Below are 23,697 nucleotides of genomic sequence, written 5' to 3' on the forward strand. Positions count from 1 at the left end.
AAAAACAACATATGTTGTAGGTAAACACAAAAACCTTGGTTCCTACCTGGTTAGGCAGAAGACTTCATGGCTACTGCCCAGGAGCCTGCTTCGCCTCAAGAGCCTCAGCGAGGTAGTGAACTCATGCTATGAGTTCTTGTGGATCTGTCAATGGGGTCTTATCCGCTTACTCGACAGAGCCTGAGGATCTTTGTCAATGGGTGCTAATCCACTTAAATGACAAAACTCCTTGCCTAATGGCATCATCAAGGAGCACAACACCGATTCTGACCACCTGATCCTAACACCCAGGTTAGTACTAAGATTGAAAGGAGTTATCCCCGAACATCCTTTCAAACAACCCTAAAAACTCAACACTAAATAATTAAAAAGCTAAGTAAACTAATTAAGGATCAGTATCAGCTCCCTGTCCCAGCACCGAATCTGCAGATACGTATGGACCTAGAGAGAAGCATTTGTCGTACGTAACTCTAACATCCTTCAGGTAATGGGATGCAAAGACAGAGTTGCATCTCCAGTACGTTGCAGCTAGAATGTCCTTCATTGACATATTTCTATGAAAAGATAACGACATCACAACTGCTCGCACCTCATGTGCTTTAACTCTAAGCTGCTTGAAGGAGTCATCATGGCACTTCTCATGTGCTTCAGAGATCACACTTCTCATAAAAAAGGCCAGGGCGTTCTTAGACATGGGTCTCCTGGGGTCCCTTACCGCGCCCCAGAGACTCTTTAAGCAACCCTTAAGTTGTTTCTTCCTCTGAAGATAGAACTTGAGTGTCCTGACTGGGCAAAGAGACCTCTCCCTTTCCCTCCCTACCAAGGGGGAAAGTCCTTTAACTTCAAAACTTCTGGGCCAAGGTTTTGAAGGGTTTTTGTTCTTTGCCAGAAATAAGGGCTTAAAAGAACATATTGCCGAGTCTCCTCTGAATCCGACACTAGAGTCCAATGCATGGAGTTCACTTGTCCTCTTGGCAGTCGCAAGGGCCAAGAGAAAAATGCATTTCCTCGTAAGATCTCTAAAGGAAGCCTGATGACGAGGTTCGAATTTGTCTGAAGTAAGGAATCTGAGGACCCCGTCAAGATTCCAACTAGGTGGAAGTGAGGACCTGTTCTTGGATGTCTCGAAGGACCGAATAAGATCATGAAGATCCTTGTCTTCCGCTATCTTTAGGCCCCTATTTCTAAAGACAGCGGGAAAGCATGCTTCTGTATCCTTTAATCGTAGATACAGCTAGATGAGATTCTTCTCTCAGGAAGAGAAGAAAATCAGCAATCTGGGTCACAGAGGTACTGGAGGAGGACAGCTTCTTCGACCTGCACCATCTTCGGAAGACTTCCCACTTCGACTGATACACCCATAAGGTTGAGGACCTACGGGCTCTGGCAATCGCGCTGGCAGCCTTTCGCGAAAAGCCTCTCGCTCTGACGAGTCTTTCGATAGTCGAAAGGCAGTCAGGGAGAGAGCGGGGAGGTTTTTGTGAAACCTCTCGAAGTGGGGTTGTCTGAGCAGATCTGTCCTTACAGGAAGAGATCTGGGGAAGTCCACTATCCATTCCAGTACCTCTGTGAACCAATCTTGTGCGGGCCAGTAGGGAGCGATGAGAGTCAGTCTCGTTCCCGTCGAGGCCACGAACTTTCTTATTACTTCCCTCACCAGCTTGAATGGGGGAAAGGCGTAAGCATCTATGCCCGACCAGTCTAGGAGGAGGGCATCGACTGCTATGGCTCTCGGATCCTCGATCGACGAGCAGAATTTGTCCATCCTTTTGTTGAGGAACGTGGTGAAAAGGTTTATCTGTGGTTTTCCCCACAGGTCCCAAAGCCTTTGACATACTTCTAGGTGGAGGGTCCACTTTGTTGGAAGGACCTGGTTCTTCCTACTCAATAGGTCCGCCCTCACGTTCTTTTCTCCTTGAACAAACCTGGTAAGGAGAGTAATGCTTCGTTCCTCTGCCCAAATCAGCAGATCTCTTGCCAACTTGTAGAGGGAGAAAGAGTGGGTCCCTCCTTGCTTTCGAATGTAAGCCAGAGCCGTGGTGTTGTCCGAGTTGACTTGGACTACCACGCCTCTGACTTCTGATTCGAAGGACTTTAGGGCTAGATGGATAGCCAAAAGTTCCTTTGAGTTGATGTGCCAGGACACCTGTTCCCCTGTCCAGGTGCCTGACACTTCCCTCGCTCCTAGTGTTGCTCCCCAGCCTGTCTCCGATGCGTCGGAGAACAACACTAGGTGCGGGTTCTGAATCGACAGGGACATACCTATGTTCCTTTTGAGTGGAACCAACCACCAAGCAAGGTGGGTTTTCACTTCCAGATGGATCGGAAAGGAGTCTGACAGCTCTCCTGTCTTCTGATTCCATACCCTCTGCAGGTAGAATTGCAGAGGTCTCCAGTTGAGCCTCCCCAGGGAAAAGAACTGCTCCAGCGAGGAAAGGGTCCCCAGCAGACTCAGCCATTCCCTCGCTACGCTTCGTTCTTTCCCTAAGAAGGTTGAGACTTTTTCTAAGCCTCGATCGAGCCTTTCCTGAGATGGAATAACTCGAAAACCCCGAGAATTCATCTGAATCCCCAGATAGACAAGGTTCTGGCTGGGGATCATCTGGGATTTCTCGAGGTTCACCAGAAGTCCAAGAGACCGTACTAGGTCTAGTGTTGTAGACAAGTCCTCCAGACATTGCTGTTCTGACTTGGCTCTGATGAGCCAGTCGTCCAGGTAAAGTGAGATGCTCAACCCCTTCAAATGCAGCCAACGGGCTACGTTTTTCATAAGGCCCGTGAAAACTTGGGGGGCCGTAGAAAGGCCGAAGCACAAAGCCCTGAACTGAAATATCCTCCCCTGGATCATGAAACGAAGAAACTTCTTTGATGAAGGATGCAGAGGGACATGAAAATAAGCGTCTTGAAGGTCCAGGGAGACCATCCAATCTCCCGGACGTAGAGCCGCAAGAACCGAAGAGGTGGTCTCCATAGAGAACTTCCTCTCCTCCACAAATCGGTTCAGTGCGCTCACGTCTATTACAGGTCTCCACCCCCCTGAGGTTTTCAGAACAAGGAAAAGGCGATTGTAAAAGCCTTGGGAGTGGGGATTTTGTACTAATTCGATGGCCCCCTTCTCCAACATCTGATCCACAAGGAGAAGGAGAGTTCTTCGCAGGACAGGGTCTTTGTACTTTGCAGACAACTCCCTTGGAGTCGAAGTCAAGGGTGGTCTGTCTTTGAAGGGGATGAGGATTGAGAGGGACCAGTTGTCCACCCCTCTCACAGCCCAGGCTTCCGAGAACTTCAGCAGCCTGGTGCCTACTGGTGTCTGGAGGACTAACAAATCATTTGTCTTTCTTGAAAGGTCTAAAAGATGACCTCCCTCTCTTGACTGGTCCTTTCTTTCTGGAGGCGGATCGCGAAGAAGGACCTCCCCGAAAGGGCGCTTGAGGAGCACGACTTTCCTTCTTAACAGGTGGCACAGCAGGTCTAGTCTTCTTGGCTGATTGGACTAAGAGATCCTGGGTTGCCTTCTCAGTGAGTGAGTGAGAAATGTCTCTCACTAACTGTGAAGGGAAAAGCTGTTTCGACAGAGGCGCGTATAACAGACGCCCTCTGAGCTGGAGATACAGATTTCGTTAATAAAGAACTAAAAACTGCTCTCTTCTTAAGTATACCTGCTCCAAAGAGGGAGGCTACTTCTCCAGATCCATCTTGGACAGCTTTGTACATACAGGACAAGACGCTGTGAAGAACTTCGGGGCTAAGGAAGTCCGGTTCTTATGTCTTCTTGGCCAACACCCCAAGGGACCAGTCCAGAAAGTTAAAGACTTCCAAGACACGGAATAATCCCTTGAGGAGGTGGTCCATCTCCGACATACCCCATGTGGTCTTGACTGTAGATAGGGCATGTCTCCTTGTCGAATCCACTAGAGTGGAGAAATTCGCTTCTGCAGACGAAGGAAGAGCCAGTCCCATGGCTTCCCCAGTCTCATACCAAATGCCCCTTCTTCCTGAAAGCCTGGATGGAGGACAGGCGAAGACAGTCTTCCCTGCTTCTTCCTTAGAGCTGAACCAAGCCCCTACCGACTGGAGGGCTTTCTTCATGGAAATGGCCGGGTGCATTTTCAGGAAGGAGGAGGATTTCGTCGCCCTTGTGCTTGTAAACAAAGAACGAGGAGAAGGAGGGGGGTCGGACTGAGAGAGTCTCCAAACTCCTAAATAAGCAAAGCCGCTAAGGTCTTGTAGTCTGATAGCGCCACTACCCTCGTAGATTCTTCGTCGGAAATCTCCTCCAGCTCTTGCCTTGCCGTTCTGCATGGGAAGAGCGATCAACCGAAGGAGAGAACTTACGAAGAGAGGAGATGTCTCGTTCAACCGTCTTCTGCTCTCGAGGAGAGGGGCTCCTGTCTGAAGAAGAGCATTCCAAATCCGGAGATCTTTGAACTGGCGCCTGGAAGATTCCTCTAAGCTGGGAGAAGTCTTGTGTCTAAAAGACGTCTTTCTGCAATCAGGAACGGAGCTGTTAGGGAGAGCTTCGCGGCTAACAGGCTCAGAGCGTCTAGAAGGAGTCTCGTGTCCGTCCGGGACATCGAGAAAAGAGAGAGGATAACGTCTGCTAAACTTCTCTCTGTAGTTAGGAGACTTGTGACTGACCGAAGCCTCACGCTTGGAAGAAGCCTCGGGTCTGGCAGGAGCTTCGCGGCTGGGAAGAGGCTCGCGCTCGGAAGGATCCTCGCGCCTGGTTGTCGGCATGCGCCTGGAAGAAGGCTCTCCCTCCGAAGAAACTAAGCGTCTGACTGGCGCCTCGAGCTTGGAAGAAGGCTCGCGCCCGGAAGAGACTCGCGCCTGATCGGGGACTCACGGCTGGCTGGTGCCGAGCGGCTGGGAAGCGGCTGGCACCTGGCTGGGGATCCAAGCTTGGCTGCTGGCTGGAGACTGGCGCTTGTCTGGTGACTCGCGCCTAGCTGACTCCTCGCGCCTGGGAAGAGCCTCGCGCTTGGCTGGCGCCTCGCGGCTGGGTGGCGCTTCTTGATCGGAAGAAGACGAAGCCTCGTGCTTCCGAGGAGACAAGTGAGAAGCGGGCGGATCGCAGGATCTCTTCTTAGAACGAGGAGCTGTAGAGAGGAGCTTGGAGCTAGGAACGTCCAGGGGACGAGAGGACCTCTTAACGGGAAGAGAAGTGTCCTTCCTGCGTGGAGGATCCTTCTAAAGAACTCCTACAAGGGACGAGATTTGCTTCTGCAAGTTACGGAGAATCTTCGTTGTAGGATCTTCCCACTCCTTGTCAGAAGGAGGAGAAGGAGGCCTGGAGGGAGAAGGGGACTCCCTGTTGAAAGCTGGCGAAAACAGGGCTCTCTTGGTTCTCTTCCTAATCACAGGAGAACCTTCTGGGAAGCGCTCATGGCTGGAATCCAAGGTAGGCGCTTTCCAACTCCTCTTCAAAGGCCTCGACTGTTCGGCAGAGCTCCAGCCGCGCCTGGGCGACGCAGAATCTGAAGACGAGAAGCACTCTCTCAGGATGCCTTTGCAACGGCGATCCCTGGCAGTCTGGAACGACACAGATCCTGCCGAAGGGACGCCTGATCAGTGGGGATCCTCCACAACCTCCGTAAGGCTTTTGACATTCCTTCTCCTCTGGGCCTAGGGAGCTTGGAAGAGGTCTAGGCCTGGGAGCGTTGCAGAGCCGATCAGATGCCCCCGCCACTGCACTGGGTACACTGAAATCACTATCCACTGCACTGTGCTTACCTTCCAATGCTCACATTTTGAGCTCCATCCTTTTAAGGGCAGCCTTCAAATCCACAACTTCCAAAGACGAATATGCGGGTTCTGTGAAGAGAGGAGCTGATACTGATGGGGAGGATGCAATAACTACATCTTGGATAAGGGATACCGTTTCACTAACTAACTCGTTAGAACGAGATCTACTTAAGCTTCGTGACGAAGCTTTTCTAATCCTATCCTTCTCCAACTTCCTTAAGTAGGAAGTTAAAGTCTTCCATTCCTCCTCACTCAAATTCTTACATTCCTTACACATATTAGTGAAAGAACATTCATGCTCCCTGCACCGCTTGCATACCGTGTGAGGATCTACCGAACCTTTCGGTAGTCTCATGCTACAACCCTCATTCACACATACTCTAATTGCATAACTACAGTCAGACATTCTAAGAAAAATGCAAACGAAATCCAAAAAACAGTCCACTAAAACGTATGCCAAACCAACAATCCAGTACGTCACCAAAAAAGACAGTCCAGAAGATCAAAGGCGATGAAAAATGAATATCAGGTCAGGCAGAACCAACAACGATGTCGTCGGAACCGGCGACAGAGAAAATATGATTAGAAAACGGGAATGGTTCCTAGTCCTGCCACCCAGCGGCAGGGCTGTAGATCACCTGACCTACCTGTAACGTGTGCCACGAAATTTGAATTTCTGTCGGGAATGACTGAGTCTAAAGCTAAGTATATATATGACAGGGAAGTTGAATGTACAAAAATGATATTGTTATTGTACAATAAAGTTTCATACATACTTACCTGGCAGATATATACTTAGCTATAGACTCCGTCGTCCCCGACAGAAATTCAAATTTCGCGGCACACACTACAGGTAGGTCAGGTGATCCCGCCGCCTGCCGCTGGGTGGCAGGAATAGGAACTATTACCATCTTGAGCCAGATTTTCTCTTCCACCTGTCTCCTGAGGGGAGGCTGGGTGGGCCATACAATCGTATATATCTGCCAGGTAAGTACTATGTATGAAACTTTATTGTACAATAACAATATCATTTTCATACATTTAACTTCCCTGTCAGATATATACTTGGCTGATTGGCACCTTTGGCGGAGGGCAAGAGACAGCTAATTACTGACCTGATAGGTAAACAACATATGTTGTAGGTAACACAAGTTAAATAACAATACCCTAGTTCCTACCTGTTTTAGGCGGAAGATTTCATAGCTCATGCTTAGAAGTCTGCTTCGCCTCAAAAGCTTCAGCGAGGGTGTGCCCTATGGCTGAGAACTCTTGAAAGGACTGTCAATGGGGTCTTATCCACTTACTCAACAGAACCTAATGGCAATTGTCACTGGAGTCTTATTCACTTACATGACAATATACCTATGCCTCTTGGCATATAAAGGAGTAAAAAACTGATCCCGATCACCCGATCCTAACCTTGGATTTGTATATATGATTGAAAGGGTTATCCCCAAACACCTTTCAAACAACCTAAAAACTCAACACCAACTAATTTTAAAATCACACTATATAAAATATAAGGACAAAAATTAATATTAAGGATCAGTCTTCTCTCCTTTCCCCAGCACTGTATCCGCTGATACATAAGGTCCTAGAGAGAAGCATCTCTCATATGTTACCCTCACATCTTTCCAGTAATGTGAGGCGAACACTGAATTACATCTCCAATACGTGGCCGCTAAGATGTTCTTCATTGACATGTTCTTGTTGAACGACAATGATGTAGCGACTGCACGTACTTCGTGTGCTTTTACCCTTAAGGTCTTATATGCTTCACTATCACAACTCATGTGGGCTTCAGTTATAATGTTTCTAACAAAAAATGACAATTTGTCGAAAATTGCATTTTTCCTAACTATACAAACCTGAGGTCCTTTAACAATAGAAAGTAGCTAGCGGTAGCTGGAACGGTCGTAAGCTTCGAACAAGGGGAGAACGGTAGTTAACTGCTTGTCCGACAGTAAACAAATCACTTTTGCTTTTGGCCCATGCAAAATACGCAGAGTGAGGGGTGGCATGAGGAGGGACTATATGTAAAGGACCTCAGGTTTGTATAGTTAGGAAAAATGCAATTTTCGACAAATTGTCATTTGTTCCGATACGTAATACAAACCATCGGTCCTTTAACAATAGGAAGACTCACTTCTTGGTGGGAGGAATCTGAGTCTTTTGATGAACAGACTGGTGTTCGTCCATCCCTGGAATGCCTCCCTGGTCGTAAGAGCGAGGGAGGGATCCAAGCCTCTGTCCGATTGATCGGGGTGTGCACCGCAGGATCAATGGTCAGACCTCTGGGCCGAGTACTAAGAGAGAGGCAAGCGTATCTCTTCGTACCAGCAAGCAAGAACTTGTTCCTGTTTGCAAGAGGCAACATAAAGTATGGGTTTGTCTCAAGCTGGCATCCACTTCCTCCCCCTTGTTGGAGGAAGTGGTGGATATACGCTCCTATCCCTAGTGAAAGGGATAAGATGGGGCTCTGTTGAGTAGCTCACCTGCATCTTGTCCTTATACAGCAGGGTGACGACCGTGTCCCTCTAACCACAGGTAGAGGGGAAGAAAAAGATGGGAAGAGGAGCCAGTCACACTCTCATTCACTCATCCATTCTTACGGTCACACCAGGACTCGATGCTGTTTAGCCTGCGAGGGTCTGGGTTCGCTACACAATGTGTTGAGCAGCCACCACGGGTCCCAAGGAAAAAGATCCAAGGACCTGTGGGCAATATCCCGAAGGTAGAAGGAGGGGCATGTGGTCTGGTTGGACCAGACCCCTGCCTTCAGTACCTGCGCCACGGAGAAGTTCTTGCGGACAAGGCAGCATCTCCTTCGCATCGAAGGCGGTGAAGTCCATTAGGGAGGGGATTGTGAACGACTCGAACCAATCGTCAGGGACCGAAGGGTTCTGAGTCTTCGCTACGAAGTTCGGTACGAAATCGAGCGTCACGGATCCCCATCCCCTGGATGCTTGACTTCGCAGGAGAAGTCATGCAGTTCCTCAGAGGAAAAGAAGGGAATAGTCGCATGACCTATCCCTCTTCTCTACTTCGGTGATGTCCAGTACCCATACTGGTCTGTCCGTTTGCCACGAAGTCTCTCGCATCCTCCTATCCCCATGTAGCGAAGTTCTCGGTAGTGGATAGGACACCGACACTCCATGGTGGGTGTCGATGGTATGGGTACTGTGACAAGCTATTAAAACGAAGTAATGATTGCTCTGTAACAACCGAACTAAGTCAACAGCGTAGTTCATAACTGACTCGGGCGCTCTGACAGCTGCCGACTGATTGCGTTCGGTAGGAGGCAAGTTGTCAAAGCATCCGAGTAAGTCACGTGACCTTCGCCTTTAAAGAGTTATGCCGAGAGACCAAATAAATAATGTATTTGTTTGTCACCAATGCCGGACAGCAAGGTGATGATTCTCTTAAGGCATGTGCCCAACAGGCGAAAGTCAATTGCCATCTCATAGTTGTTGAATCTCAGCTAAGGAGAAACAACACTATGTGCCGTTGAAGACAAAGGTAGATATTGAATGCAACCTACGTCTTCACAGACGAATCAAGAGAAGGATTCTCAAGATTCATAACCTGTGCTTACAAATGACTGAAAACGCTAACCGCTATTTCATTGCTGTCCGGTGAGAAGTCGTAGTTGCAATGAAAGCGGGGCGTTCTTCAGTAATGAAAACACAGGGAAAAGCCGCCTGAAGAACTGCTTCTCATGGGCTGAACATTTGGAAGTAGAGCTGTCAGGTCGGAGAGTAGGCGATGTCTTCTGACACATCTGTTAATTCGGGTTGAACAATGAACAATTGTACACCTACGAATAAGAGATATTTTGAAGACAAACTCGGATGTCTGCAAAATCATTCGCATTATCGCAGTGCGATGTAGCGGGAGACTTGTACAGACTTCTGTTACCGTGCGGTAAACAGAAAGATGAAAGAGTCTAAGAGATATCTCTGTTGAAAATTCTCGCAATGTCGAAGGCGATGGAATCTAGCGTCACAGCAGTAGATGGTCCTTCATTATTGCGAGAATCCCCATTAATCAGAGACCTAAGTCCATGATTGTTGGGCAGAGATACGGTTCGGTAGTCAATCAAAGCAGGGGAGAGAGAGACATAACTGACCGTGCATCTCGGAGGCCCAGCTGATACTGAGCTGCTATCAGGCAGTTCAATACGCAGTAGCTGAGCCTGAGCTCTCGCTGACTCGTCATCCTGAGTTGCCAGGTAATCCATTATTCCACGAAGGAATGCGTTCGGCTAGAACCACCGAGCATAAAAGATATGCTCGAGCCATTATATTCAGGCGAAAGGAATTTCGATAAATATAAAAGTTGAAATGGTGTTGTCGTGACAAAACCATAAGTATATAAAATTGAAACTGGAAACTCCTGGGAGGTTGCAGGCAACCCCGAGTTGCAGTTCAATTAGAATACTTCTCGTCTAAGTCGCAATCCCTAGATTAACTAGGATATGCGCCTACCCCTCGGACAATTCAACTGCTTAGCAGAATCATGTCGCGAGGTTAATATACGTAGTATATTTGTAGGATTCTGAACAACGATCTCCATCCTAAATTCTTTCCTTCAAGAAAACAAAATAAGGATTGGAGATCGACCACCTTCGATCTCTATCAAAGAGAGTGGAGGAGAAGTCTTCCTCGAAGGAAAGCTTCAATGGTGAACAGAATAACTAAGACGATAGTTCAAGCCAAACTGGATGTTCCCGTCCGTTCTTCTCTATTCCAGGTTGGTCGCCTACTGTGAGATAGTCTTCTTTCAGCAGCAGTCTTCTTCCCAATGCTAGAAATTCCAGGAATTCTAGCATAGGTGAGGTTCCCGATTATCGAGTAACAATTATCGGGGATTCTCGTCTCGCTCACTTTGGACCGTGGTCTCGCCTAAGTGTTTGGAGATCGTAAAAAACTCGAACACTCTGAATGCACTAGAAATTCCGTAGAATTCTAAGCAGTCTGCGAAACCCCCACCGAATTCGTCAAACGATATCGGCTGGTGGTCCTCTCGATTCCCGTAGAAATCGAGAAAGGGGCAGGATCCCTCCTCAACGACCGGGGCTTACGTCAGGTAGGACCCGAAGGTCCCCCCGGCCCCCCCGGTAGCGCAGTCCCCAACGTGGGATCCTACAGAGAAATCTCTGTAGAATCCCTCCCCTTTCCCTCGTAGCCGTAAGGAGAGAGGGAATGGGGGAGGAATTGGATACTCGCTCGCCTTCCCAGTGGAACTAGCAGTTGGAGAAGAGTAGGAGCAGCCATCGCTTTGCGGCGATGGCCTCTCAGAGTCTGGGAAAACGTATCGTCAGGAGAAAACGTTTTCCCGAGGAGGGTTACGAACTCTCACTGTAGGTCAGGGTCTGCCCCACTGTGAACGTCGTCTGGGTGGGGCTGATCGACACCTGACAGGAGAGAGCCGATACCGTCCTCCGACTCAATCCAGTCCTCGTCGAGGTCGAAACCTCTCAGGAGGACCGAAGGAGTATTTAAATACGGTGTCCGAAGACACGTAGAAACGCCGCTGTCGCAGTAGAGGAGGTGGAAGTAGCTTGATCGACCGGCCAGAACTGAGAGAGCCTTCTTGTCCGGAGACGAGAGACTCTGGTTCAAGACAGAATCGGCAAGCTCTGATCGCGGCAGACCCATCGTCGGTTTGGGTTCCCTCTCGGGCCCCAAAACGACTCGAGCAGAGACGTGGGCTCTGCTGGTGGGAGCGGCAATCCTTCCCCGAGGTCGTTGCGCTGACGAATCAGCGCCATAACCTCGACAAAGTTCCTCTGGATCTCGGAAGTCATAGCATCTTGCAGAGTAGGACCGTCAAGCCCCTCGAACAAGAGCATTCCGAGAACCTCCCCCTTAAGGAGGAGGAACTGCGATAGACCCCTCTCGGATTCCTCCTGCCACTTGCTCGTACGTCCTGGTTGGTCCGAAGATCGTACCTGGTACTTACGGCGTCGTGACGGGATCGTGCGGGGTATGCCCCTCACGATCACCCCGCTGTGCCTCGCTCTTCCTGGTGCAAACCGAGGAAGTTGCAGGCACGGGAGAGGAAGACATGACGCTCCTCTTTCGCTCGCTTGCAGAACCAGCGGGCTTGGAGGGCTGCAGGCGACCGCCACTTTGCAGGCCTAGTCGAGCCGTTTCCCAGGAAACGGCTGGGGACCAAGAAACATACGGGGCCCCGATTTCTCCCGTTTGTGCCAGGGACCCCGATTGTGTGCAGAGGAGCTGCTGCTGGTCCCCCTATCCGCCCGGTCCCTGTGGGAGCGGCGGTCAGGTGACCTGCTAGGCTCGCTGTCGCGGTGAGACCGGTGAGCGTCCTCTTGGCGCGTTGAGCCGCTGTGGTACCGACGGCCGCGGGGACCCCTTCCTCGCCTCAGCGCGTGGCCGGTCGGAGACCGTCACGTCAGCCCGAGCAGCCGGCTGGTCGCTGCGAGAGCGTCCGCTGGCCTGGCGAGAGTCGTCTGCACGACTCTCGCCAGTCTTCTGCTCCGCGCTTCGGTCTTGACGGCGAGCGAGCTCGGGCCCGTCAGACTTTCTCAGACTTTTTGTTGGCTGGACGGTCTCCCACCGCGGGAGACCGTCCACTCGGTACTTCTCGCGAACGAGAAGCCGAGGCGGATCCTGGTTTAGCGGCAGAACCGCTAGAACCAGGCGAGGAAGTGCCAGCCGAAGCTGGTACTCCTCTGGTCCCCGTCTTCTTCTCCTTGGTAGAAGAAGAGACGGGCCCTGTTCCCGAGGGAGCAGGAGGACCTGCAGAAGAGCTCCCCGAATCGCCGGAGTGCGACAGGCCCTTAGAAGGTCCTGAAGGAGCCTTCTTAGGGGGGAAAACCCGGGTTACCAGCTGGTCGCTGCAAGAGCGGCCGCTGGCCTGGTGAGAGTCACCTGAGCGGCTCTCACCAGCCTTATGCTCCGTGCCGCGTCTTGGCGCCGAGTGAACTCTGGCGCCGAAACTTGGCTGCACGGTCTCCCGAGGGAGAACGTACACTCGGGATCTCTCGCGAACGAGAGACTGAGCCGGAACCTGGCGTAGCGGCATCGCCGCTAGCACCAGGCGAGGAAGTACCAGCGCTAACTGGTACTCCTCTGGTCCCCGTCTATCTCTTCCTTACGGAAGGGGAGACGGGCCCCGCTCCCGAAGGAGCAGGAAGACCAGCAGAAGGACCCCCCGTCCCACCGGGGTGGGACGGGCCCTTAGAAGTTCCCGAAGGAGACTTCTTAGGGGGGAAGGCAGCCTTCTTCTTCTTCGGCTTATGGGCCTTAGAAGTCGAAGGGGAAGAGGCAGCAGCAGACGATGAAGACGAAGATGACACCTTCCTCTTCTTCCTCTTCCTCGTCAGCTCACGCAGGACAGTCGTCAGGTCCTCCATCCAGGCCGGAGCCGGGGCTATTGCCGAAGCAACACGGACCGACTGCACCTGTCCGGAAGGACCTGGGACTGGGGAAGACACACTGTGGGCAGGACCAGCATGGACAGGCTCAGGAACCAGGAGCGACAGGAACAGCAACCAGCTCAGGAGCGGCAGGAACAGCGGCAACGGTAGACCCAGAAGGGACAGCCAAGCCAGCAGCGGGAATCACATCAGCGGCAGGTACGGCAGGCCCAGCGATTGCCTCGTAGAATCATCGGCAGCCAGTGGGAACCTGGGTACTGGCGGCCGGTCCGGGGGCGAGCTGCTGGAACAGCGGAAGTCTGGGGCAGGCAACACAAAGAAAACAGGCGGCGGAGGCAACACCCCCCCTCGGTACGGCGGCAGCCCTAGTAGCGGCAGACGGCGTCACCGACACAGCATGGGGAGTGTAGACCAGGCGAGGGGGAGCAGCATAAGCGGCCGTGGTAGTAGTGGAGACCGCCCCAGACCTCGCTAGACGCTGCAGCAGCCCGTGGATGCTAGGCACGCCCTGCCGCCGCGGTGGTCCATACCTGTCCAAGGTCGTCTCCCACGGATGTAGCACCTGCGGTAGCACAGATAGATTAGTAAGAGGGGTTCCCTCACGCACGGGGGGAAGACATGCCCCACCCCACCCCGAACGCAAGAAGACCCCAAATACAAAATACAACGAGGAAGCTGAGCGGGGGGCAGGAAAGAAGAAGAAGAATCGGATACCAAGGGAGTCGCGGGAGAGCTTTCCGACGACTTCCTGGCAGACCTTCGCTTCCCCTACCCCCGCACAGCAGTGAAAAGTAATATGAAAATGAAACAGAATACTGCCCTTGCGATTCACTTCATAGAACTTAAAGGGGAAAAGATCAATTCCCGGGTAAGAGCGGAAACTTGATCCAAATAATATGATGCTATCATAAAATATATATGAAAATGAAACAGAATACTGCACTTGCGATTTCACTTTCACAGAAAATAATCGTAAGGATCAATTCCCGGGTAAGAGCGAAAATTGATCCAAATTAAATTTTATGCAAATAAATAAATGAAAAGAATACTGCAATTGCGAATCCACTTTCATTGCATTCTATCATACAAAATAAAAGGCTCGTGCCGAGCGCAATCACGCTCTCGGCAACGAACGCACAGGGCAAAAATATAATGAAAAGAGTACTTACATTTTGCAATTACACACTTTCGCCCAAAATACATGACTCGGCGCGAGCGCGCCCGCCCTCGGCACCGAGACATAACTCAAGGGTTCAAATCATGAAAAGAGGGGAAATCGCCGCATCTACGGCGATAGCTCCATGTTGGTTCATAATTAAGTAATGAAAATGAAAACAGTGTACTTACAGTTTCATTTTCAAGTCAAACAAACCATTAGTAGAAAACACAATATAAACAAAGCATACGACGATGAAGCGGGCAGAGAGCGATGACGAACACGTCCTTCACACCCGCGGCCGAAAGCAAAAGTGATTTGTTTACCTCCCAGGCGCGCGGCGCGCGACTGTCGGACAAGCAGTTAACTACCGTTCTCCCCTTGTTCGAAGCTTACGACCGTTCCAGCTGCCCCTAGCTACTTCCTATTGTTAAAGGACCGATGGTTTGTATTACGTATCGGAACAAATGCTAAGGCATTTTTTGACATCGCTCTTTTAGGGTCTTTAACTGCACACCATAAACTTTGATTGCAACCCTGCAACTGCTTCTTCTTCTGCAGGTAAAACTTCAAAGTTCTCACAGGGCATAATGTTCTTTCCATTTCATTCCCAACTAATTGAGAAAGCCCTTTTACTTCGAAAGTCCTAGGCCAAGGTCTCGAGGGGTTTTCATTTTTAGCTAAAAATAAAGGCTTAAAGGACAATACAGCCGAATCCTTCTTGAACCCCTCTCTTGAGTCAATCGCCTTGCAGCTCACTCACTCTTTTCGCAGTGGCGAGAGCTATTAAGAAAATACATTTTCTAGTTAAGTCCCGGAAAGTAGCTTTATCGGGAGGTTCGAATCTCTCAGACATAAGATATTTGAGAACCACATCCAGATTCCAACAAGGGGTGAGAGAAGTTCTTAATTTTGTAGTTTCAAATGATCTAATTAAGTCATGCAAATCTTTGTCATTCTCTATGTTCGGGCTCCTATTCCTAAACACAGCTGATAACATGCTCCTATAACCTTTAATGGTTGACACTGCCAGATGAGATTCTTCTCTTAAAAACAAAAGAAAATCAGCGATTTCAGTCACAGAGGTATCGGAGGAGGACAGCTTCTTCGCCTTACACCATCTACGGAAAACTTCCCACTTCGATTGGTATATCCGCATGGTTAAGGACCTTCTTGCTCCAGCAATTGCTTTTGCCGCTTTGCGAGAAAAGCCTCTCGCTCTGACCAGTCTTTCGATAGTCGAAAGGCAGTCAGAGCCAGAGCGTGGATATTCTTGTGGTACCTCTTGAAGTGGGGTTGTTTGAGCAGATCTGTCCTTTCGGGAAGAGATCTGGGGAAGTCCACTATCCATTCCTGTACCTCTGTGAACCATTCTCTTGCAGGCCAATAAGGAGCGATCAATGTCATCCTCATTCCTTCCGAGGACACAAACTTTCTCATTACTTCCCCCAGCATCTTGAATGGGGGAAAACACATAAGGTCTATGCCCTTCCAATCCATGAGCATGGCATCTATGGACAGGGCTCTGGGATCGTCCCCCAACGAACAAAAGTTCTCCATCCTTCTGGAGAGGAATGTTGCAAATAGGTCTACTTGAGGCTTCCCCCAAAAAGACCATAGTTGCTGGCAGACTTGCGAATGAAGGGTCCATTCTGTTGGATGGACCTGGTTCTTTCTGCTTAATCTGTCCGCTCTTATGTTCTTTCCTCCTTGAACGAACCTCGTCAGGAGTCGTATCCCTCTTTCTTCTGTCCAGATCAACAGATCCCTTGCTAGTTGGTAAAGGGAGAAAGAGTGTGTCCCATCTTGTTTTTTTATATATGCCAGAGCCGTGGTGTTGTCCGAGTTGACTTGGACCACCATGCCTCTGACCTCGTTCTCGAAAAATTGCAGTGCCAAGTGTACTGCTAAGAGTTCCTTTGCATTTATGTGCCAGGCCTTCTGTTCTTCTGTCCAACTGCCTGACACCTCCTTCGTCCCTAGTGTTGCTCCCCACCCCGTGTCCGAATGCCGAAAAGCGTCTGAGAACAACACTAGGTGAGGGTTCTGAAGAAGACGAGGACACTCCTTCGTTCCTTCTCAGCGGTTCTAACCACCTATCGTAAGTGGTTTTTGATACTCTCTCCTATGGGAAAGGTATCCAAAAGATCTCCCTTTTTCTGTTCCAACTCCTTCTTAGAATGGAACTGCAAGGGTCTCATATTCAGCCTCCCTGGAGAGATGAACTGCTCCAGCGAGGAAAGGGTGCCCAGAAGACTGAGCCATTTCCTCGCTGAGCTTCGTTCCTTCTCTAGGAAGACGAGATTTTTCCATACCGAATCCCCAAGATAAGAGCGATAGTCTGACTGGGGATCGTGTGAGATTTCTCGAGGTTTACGAGCAATCCGAGAGATCTGATCAATTGAAGAGTTATCCCTAAGTCCTCCAAACACTTGTTTTGTCTGTGCTCTTATAAGCCAGTCGTCTAAGTAAAGAGATATCCTCACCCCCTCTAGATGCAGCCATCTTGCTACGTTCCTCATCAACGCCGTAAACACCTGAGGGAGCCGTCGAGAGGCCGAAACACAAAGCCCTCCCGAACTGAAAATAAATCCTTCCCATGTACCATGAAACCGAAGAATATTCTTCGACGAATGATGCAGGGGGGACTTGAAAGTACGCATCTTGTAGGTCGAGACCATCCAATCTCCTGGACGGAGAGCAGAGAGAACCGAATTGGATGTCTCCATGGAGAACTTTGTCTTCTCCACAAAGTGATTCAATGCACTCACGTCCAGGCACCGGCCTCCACCCCCCAGAGGCTTTCGGCACCAAAAATAGGCGATTGTAAAACCCCGGGAGTGCGGATCCCGTACTATCTCGATGGCCTCCTTCTCCAACATTTGCTGAAACCAACCCAAGAAGGGTCTCTCTCTTTACAGGGTCTTTGTATCTCGCGGACAGCTCCCTCGGTGTCGTCGTCAATGGAGGTCTGTTCTTGAAGGGGATGAGGTTATCCTTTCCTTAGAACTTGTAGGGACCAAGAATCTGCTTTCCTCCTTTTTTTGAAGTCCATGCTTCTGTGAATCTCAGAAGCCTTGGCCCCCCCTACTGGTGTTTGGAGGACTGGAACCTCATTTAGCGTTCTTCCTCGAAACTCTGATGGAAGATCTTCCTCTTTTCTCTCCTCCTCCTCTTCCTTCCTGGGGCTGGCTAAAAGTTCTACCTCGAAAGGGCTGTTGGGCAGGTCTTGGCTCCCTTTTCGAAGACAGAAGCAGCTGGTCTAGGCTTCTTAGCAGAATGTACCAGCAAATCCTGTGTTGCCTTCTCAGTAAGCATATGGGAAATGTCCTTTACCAACTGAGAAGGAAAACAGCTGTTTAGACAGAGGGGCGTATAAAAGAGAAGCCTCTGTACTGGAGAGACTTGCTTTGGTAAGAAATGAACCAAAGACAGACCTCTTCTTCAATACTCCTGTCCCGAACAGGGATGCCACTTTCAGCCGATCCATCCTGCACTGCCTTATCCCATACATGCCAAAACACTATGCAAGACTTCTGGTTCCAAAAACTGAGGGTCTTGCGTCTTCTTGGCCAAAGCCCCAAGGGACAATCTAGGAAGTTAAAAACTTCCAAGACATGGACTATTCCCTTGAGGAGATGGGTCCATTCTGACATTGTCCAGCTTGTTTTGGCCGATGGAAGTGCATGTCTCCTTGCCGAATCCACCAAGGTCGAGAAGTCCGCTTCAGCAGATGAGGGAAGAGAAAGTCCCGTAGATTCTCCTGTGCTATACCAAATCCCTCTCCTTCTGATAGCCTGGAAGGGGGACAGGTAAACACAGTCTTTCCCGCCTCCTCCTTGGTTTTAAAGCCAAATTGGCCGACCGACTGGACAAAGCCCTCACTTTCATTGATATGGTCGGTTGCATCTTCAAGAAAGAGGAGACTTTGCAGCCTTCGTTTACTCGAAAATAAAGACCGAGGAGAAGGAGGGCAGCAGGACTCAGAGACTCTCCAAATTCTTTTAACAAGAGGGCTGTTAATGTCTTATAATCTGTAAGACATGCCCCCTTGTTTTCTTCAGAGTCCGAGACATCTTCCAATTCTGGTTGAGTTCTATTCGGAGATGAGTGTGCGACCGGAGGACTCCTCTCTCGGGAATGTAAAGGGCTTGCGCAAGCAACACCGACTGCAACCTGACAAAGGCTATCGTTCCGCCTGTGCGGCACCTTGAGTCCCTGCCAGGAGAAGGCCAGCCCTGTGTTTTTTCTTTTACACTAAGGCCTTCCTGACAAGGACGACGGTCGCCTGTGCGACACCTTTCGTCCCTACCAGGAGAAGTCCTTAAATGTCTTTCCCTTTTTCCATGATCAATTCCTTCCCGACAGGGGCTACGATCGCCTGTGCGACACCTAGAGACCCGGTAGAAAAATTGATTGAGGAAAAAATCCCACAGAGGAGCCTCCAAGTCCGCTTCAAATTCTGATAACTCGTCCGAATCATTATCCGAACGTATAAACCCTTACGCCTGCCTGTCATATGATGGATGTCAAGGCGCTCGATATTTGGAAAACAGGCTTAGGCTCTTCAGGCGCTTTATGCCTGGCTTCAGGCGCCTCAGGCGCTCCAGGCGCTTTGTTTCTTATTTCAGGCGCTCTAGGCGCTTTGCGTCTTGTTTCAGGATCCTCAGGCTTTCCAGGCGCCTTGCGCCTCCATTCAGGCGCTTCAGGCGCCTCAGGCTCTCCAGGCGCTTGAGGCTCTCCAGGCGCTTTGCGCCTCATTTCAGGCGCCTCAGGCTCTCCAGGCGCTCTACTTCTCCTTTCAGATGCTCCAGGCTCTCCAGGAGTTTTACGTTTCCTTTCAGCCGCTTCAGGCTCTTCAGGCGCCTTGCGCCTCATTTCCGTTATTTGAGGAGCTTTATGCCTCATTTCAGGCGCTCCAGGCGCTTTGCGCCTCGCTCCAGAAGATTCAGGAGCTTCAGCCACTTTGCACCTCACTTCAGGCGCTTCAGGCGCTTTGCGCCTCATTTCAGATTTCGTCCGATTTCGGAGTTTCACATTTCACGCCTCGGATTCAGACAGCTCAGGCGCTTCCTTTCTAGTAGGAGATCCAGGTAGATATCTATATGTATCTTCTCGCCTTGATGGCGTTTTGCGCCTGACAGTAGCCTGACGTCTGGCTGGCGCCAGGCTCCTGGCAGGTGCCTCGTCCGAGCTCTCAGAGAGTTCTAAAGGACGGGATCTTTTAATCGGAAGAAATCTATCCTTCCTTCTAGGAGGATCCGATTTAAGAACTCCTACTAGCGAAGATATCTGTTTTTGCATATTCTTTCCAATCTCGACGAAGGAGAAGGAGCTTCTGAATAAACCTCCTTCCTTCTCTTTTCCGGAGGATATTCTTCCGGAAATTCTTCAGGGCTTGAATAAAATGACGGAGACTTCCAAGATCTCTTCAAAGGTCTCGACAATCTATCTGAATTCCATCCTTTTTTAGATGATGAATAAGATGAAGAAAAACACTGTTTAAGGACGTCTTTCCAACAACTATCCTTGGCAGCCCAGGACGTAACTACAGGGTCTGCCGAGGGGACGCCTGACAGGTGGGGATTCTCTGAAACCTCCCTGCGGCTTTCGACATTTCTTCTCCACTGGGCTTGGGAGCTTGAAAGAGGTCTAGTACCTGGGAGCGAGACAGAGCGATCAGACGCACCCTCCACTTAACTGAGAACACTTTCACTGCACTTACCTTCCAGTTCCTTAATCTTTTTTTTTTTGCTCCATATGCTTAAGCGAAGCTTTCAGACTCGCAGTTTCGGATGTTGAGCTTGCCGAGTCAGATAATCGGGAAGGTAAAGCTGTATGGGAGGAAACAATTGGGTTAGCAATAGGCAATAGTCCGCTAACTGGCTCGTTACGAGACCGACCTACTTACACTTTTGGGAGAGGCTTTTTCTATCATGTCTCTTTCCAACTTCTTAAGTAGGAATCAAGCAACTCCATTCCTCCTCATTCAAATCCTTGCACTCATCACATGTATTCAATTGCGAGCATACATTCCCTCTACAATTTTTACAAGTGGTGTGAGGATCCACCGAAGCTTTCGGTAGTCTCACATAACAACTCTCATTCACACACACTCTGAACGAAATCGAAACGTCAGACATAATGAGAAATTCCAAAACCAAAATCCAAAAACAGTCCACAATAGCGTATGCCAAACCAAAGATCCAATACGTCACCAAATAGCAGTCCAAAAGATCAACGGCGTAATGAAATTCGAAAATCAAGTCAGGAGGAACTAGCAAACGATGTTACTAGTACCAGCGACAGAGAAAATCTGGCTCAAGATGGTAATAATTCCTATTCCTGCCACCCAGCGGCAGGCGGCGGGATCACCTGACCTACCTGTAGTGTGTGCCGCGAAATTTGAATTTCTGTCGGGGACGACGGAGTCTATAGCTAAGTATATATCTGACAGGGAAGTTGAATGTATGAAAACAGTATTTACCATGGACCAATTCTGGAACCATCCAAATTTCAAAGAAATGGAGAACAACAAAAATAACAATTTGTCAAAAATTGTATTTTTCCTAACTATACAAACCTGAGGTCCTTTACAATAGGAATGTAACTTGCGGCAACTGGAATTGATCGTAAGCTTCGAATAAGGGAGTTCGGTAGTTAACTGCTTGTCCGACAGAGTGAGTACCGCACGACTAGGAGGTGAAGATCCACTTTGCTTTAGGCCCAGGAAAAAACAGAGTGAGGGGTGGCATGATGTGGGACTATGTGTAAAGGACCTCAGGTTTGTATAGTTAGGAAAAATACAATTTTCGACAAATTGTTATTTGTTTGGATACGAATACAAACCATCGGTCCTTTACTATAGGAAGGCTCACTTCTTGGTGGGTGAAATCTGAGTCTTAAGAACAGACTGGAGTTCGTCCAACCTTGGTTCCCTCCCTGGTCGTAAGAGCAGAGGGAGGGATCCTAGCCTCTGCCCAATGATCGGGGTATGTACCGCAAGATCAATGGTCAGACCTCTGGACCAAATTTATAAGAGGGAGGCCAGTGTACCTCTTAAAACTAGCAAGCAAGAACTTTTTCCTATTGCAAGAGGCAATATGAAGTCATGGGTTTGTCTCTTGTTGGCTTCCACTTACCCCCACCTTGCTGGGGGAAGTGGTGGATAATCGCTCCTATCCGGATGGGGCTCGGTCGAGTAGCTTACCTGGATTGCTTCCTGTTCCAGCGTAGTGACGACCGCGTCCCTCTTCCCACAGGTAGAGGAGGAGAAAATGATGGAGAAGAGAAGCCAGTCACACTCTTATTCACTCATCCATTCATGCAGTCACACAAGGATGCGATGCTGTTCTGTCTGCTCAGGTACTGGGTCAGCTACACGTGTTGAGCAGCCACCACAGGTCCCAAGGAAAAAGTGTCCAAGGACATGTGGGCTATATCCAGAAGGTAGAAGGAGGTGAAGGTGGTCACCCCTGCCTTCAGGACCTGCGCCACGGAGAAGTTCTTGAGGAACGCAAGGGAAGGACCAATACCTCTCACTTCGTGGGCTCTCAGATGAAGGGTACGGATGTCGTCGCTACAATCAGCTTCGTACGCCCTCCTGATCACCTCACGCAGCCAGAAAGAAAGTGTGTTCTTGGATACTTCTTTCTTGGTCACCCTGGTGCTAACGAAGAGGCGTCGACACTCAGGCCTGAGGTGCCAAGTTCTCTTTAGATAGCGCCGTAGCGCCCTCACAGGACAGAGCAGCATCTCATCCGCATCGTTGTCGGTGAAGTCTATTAGGGAGGGGATTGTGAAAGACTCAAACCGGTCGTCAGGGACCGAAGGATTCTGAGTCTTCGCTACGAAGTTCGGGACGAAATCAAGCCTCACAGATCCCCATCCCCTGGAGTGCTTGACGTTGAAGGAAAGACCATGTAGTTCCCCTACTCTCTTCGCCGATACCAGGGCCAGCAAGAAGAGGGTCTTGAGGGTCAGATCCCTGTCTGATGACTCTCGGAGTGGCTCGAAGGGACTTCGAGTCAGACTCCTAAGGATGAGAGTCACATCCCAACCCGGGGGCCTGAGTTCCCTGGGTGGGCAAGACCTCTCAAAGCTCCTCATAAGCAGGGAGATCTTGAACGAATTCGAGATACAGTAGTACCTCGAGATACAAAATTAATCTGTTCCGAGGCGCCTTTCGTATCATGAGGTTTTCGTATCTTGGACCACATTTTACATGTAAAATGGCTAATCCGTTCCAAGCCCTACAAAAACACCCCAGTAAATTATATTTCCAGGCCTAAAACACATGTTCTAGGGTTACGACGCCTATCCGACGGAAGAAATATGACTCCAAAAAGGCAAAATACTGTGCATACTTGAGTAATACTCAACTGCATGTAATGTTCAACCCCATTTTTACTGCATATATTAGGACTTTAGCATATGTCCCTTAGCAATAAGCCTAGCCTATGTTAGCGGTTGCTACTGTAGCCTAGTCTATTGATTTCTGGACATCCTAAAACCTAAGAGCTAAAAAGCTTAGAATATGCCAATAAAATGTATAAATAATCAGTATGTACTCATTTCAAATAATTACTAATTAATCATTAACTATAATACACAAACAAACAAACAAAAAACCTTCCAATCGATTGTTTACATTCAGCTCTTACCCGTCTTACGAGTACCGAACGAACTCCAAGCAATCATTTTTCCTAGAACACAGTGAGCCATAAATTTTCATTAGTATCTCTCTTCAACTAATGAAACTACCAAACAGTATAATAACCATTCATTTCTATTCTTTATTCTATCTTTACCTAATGGAGATACCGAGTTACTGACAGCTATAATGAACATACGTATACGTAACTTAATAATAAAACAGAAGAAGAAGAATTCTAAAATTTACGTATTTGTTGGCAGTCTTGATTTATTTTATATTTTATGATATCTAATTCACAATTTGTTCATGAAACTTACCCGACAGATATATATATAGCTGTATTTCTGACGTCCGACAGAATTTCAAAATTCGCGGCACACGTAGTGGGGCGGTCAGGTGGTAGTACCCATTCCCGCCGCTGGGCGGCGGATATCAGGAACCATTCCCATTTTCTATTCATATTTTTTCTGTCGCCGGTGCTGCAAACATCTGTCACAGTACCTCCGTCTAGGATTTTTTTCATTATCTCGCTTAATATTATCTGGATTGACTTTTGGTATCGACTTCTGGATTGTTGGATTGGCACGCGGAATAGTGGATTGGTTTTTGATTTTGGATTGACTTTTCTGGATTCAGTATGTCTGGATCAAGTTCGGGAAGTTTCAGAGTGTGTGTGAGGAGTGAATGTAAGGTGAGGCTTCTTAAACCTTCAGTTGATCCTCACACAGTTTG

General features: G+C 49.1%; 1 protein-coding gene across 1 annotated transcript in view; it reads right to left on the reverse strand.

The window, feature by feature from the left end:
- The window catches only part of LOC135222598 (calcium permeable stress-gated cation channel 1-like), a 208,668-nt gene that overhangs the window by 80,360 nt on the left and 104,611 nt on the right, over nt 1–23,697 (reverse strand).

This window comes from Macrobrachium nipponense, chromosome 20 (genome assembly GCF_015104395.2).
Source record: "Macrobrachium nipponense isolate FS-2020 chromosome 20, ASM1510439v2, whole genome shotgun sequence".
In the NCBI taxonomy this organism is placed as follows: Eukaryota; Metazoa; Arthropoda; class Malacostraca; order Decapoda; family Palaemonidae; genus Macrobrachium; species Macrobrachium nipponense.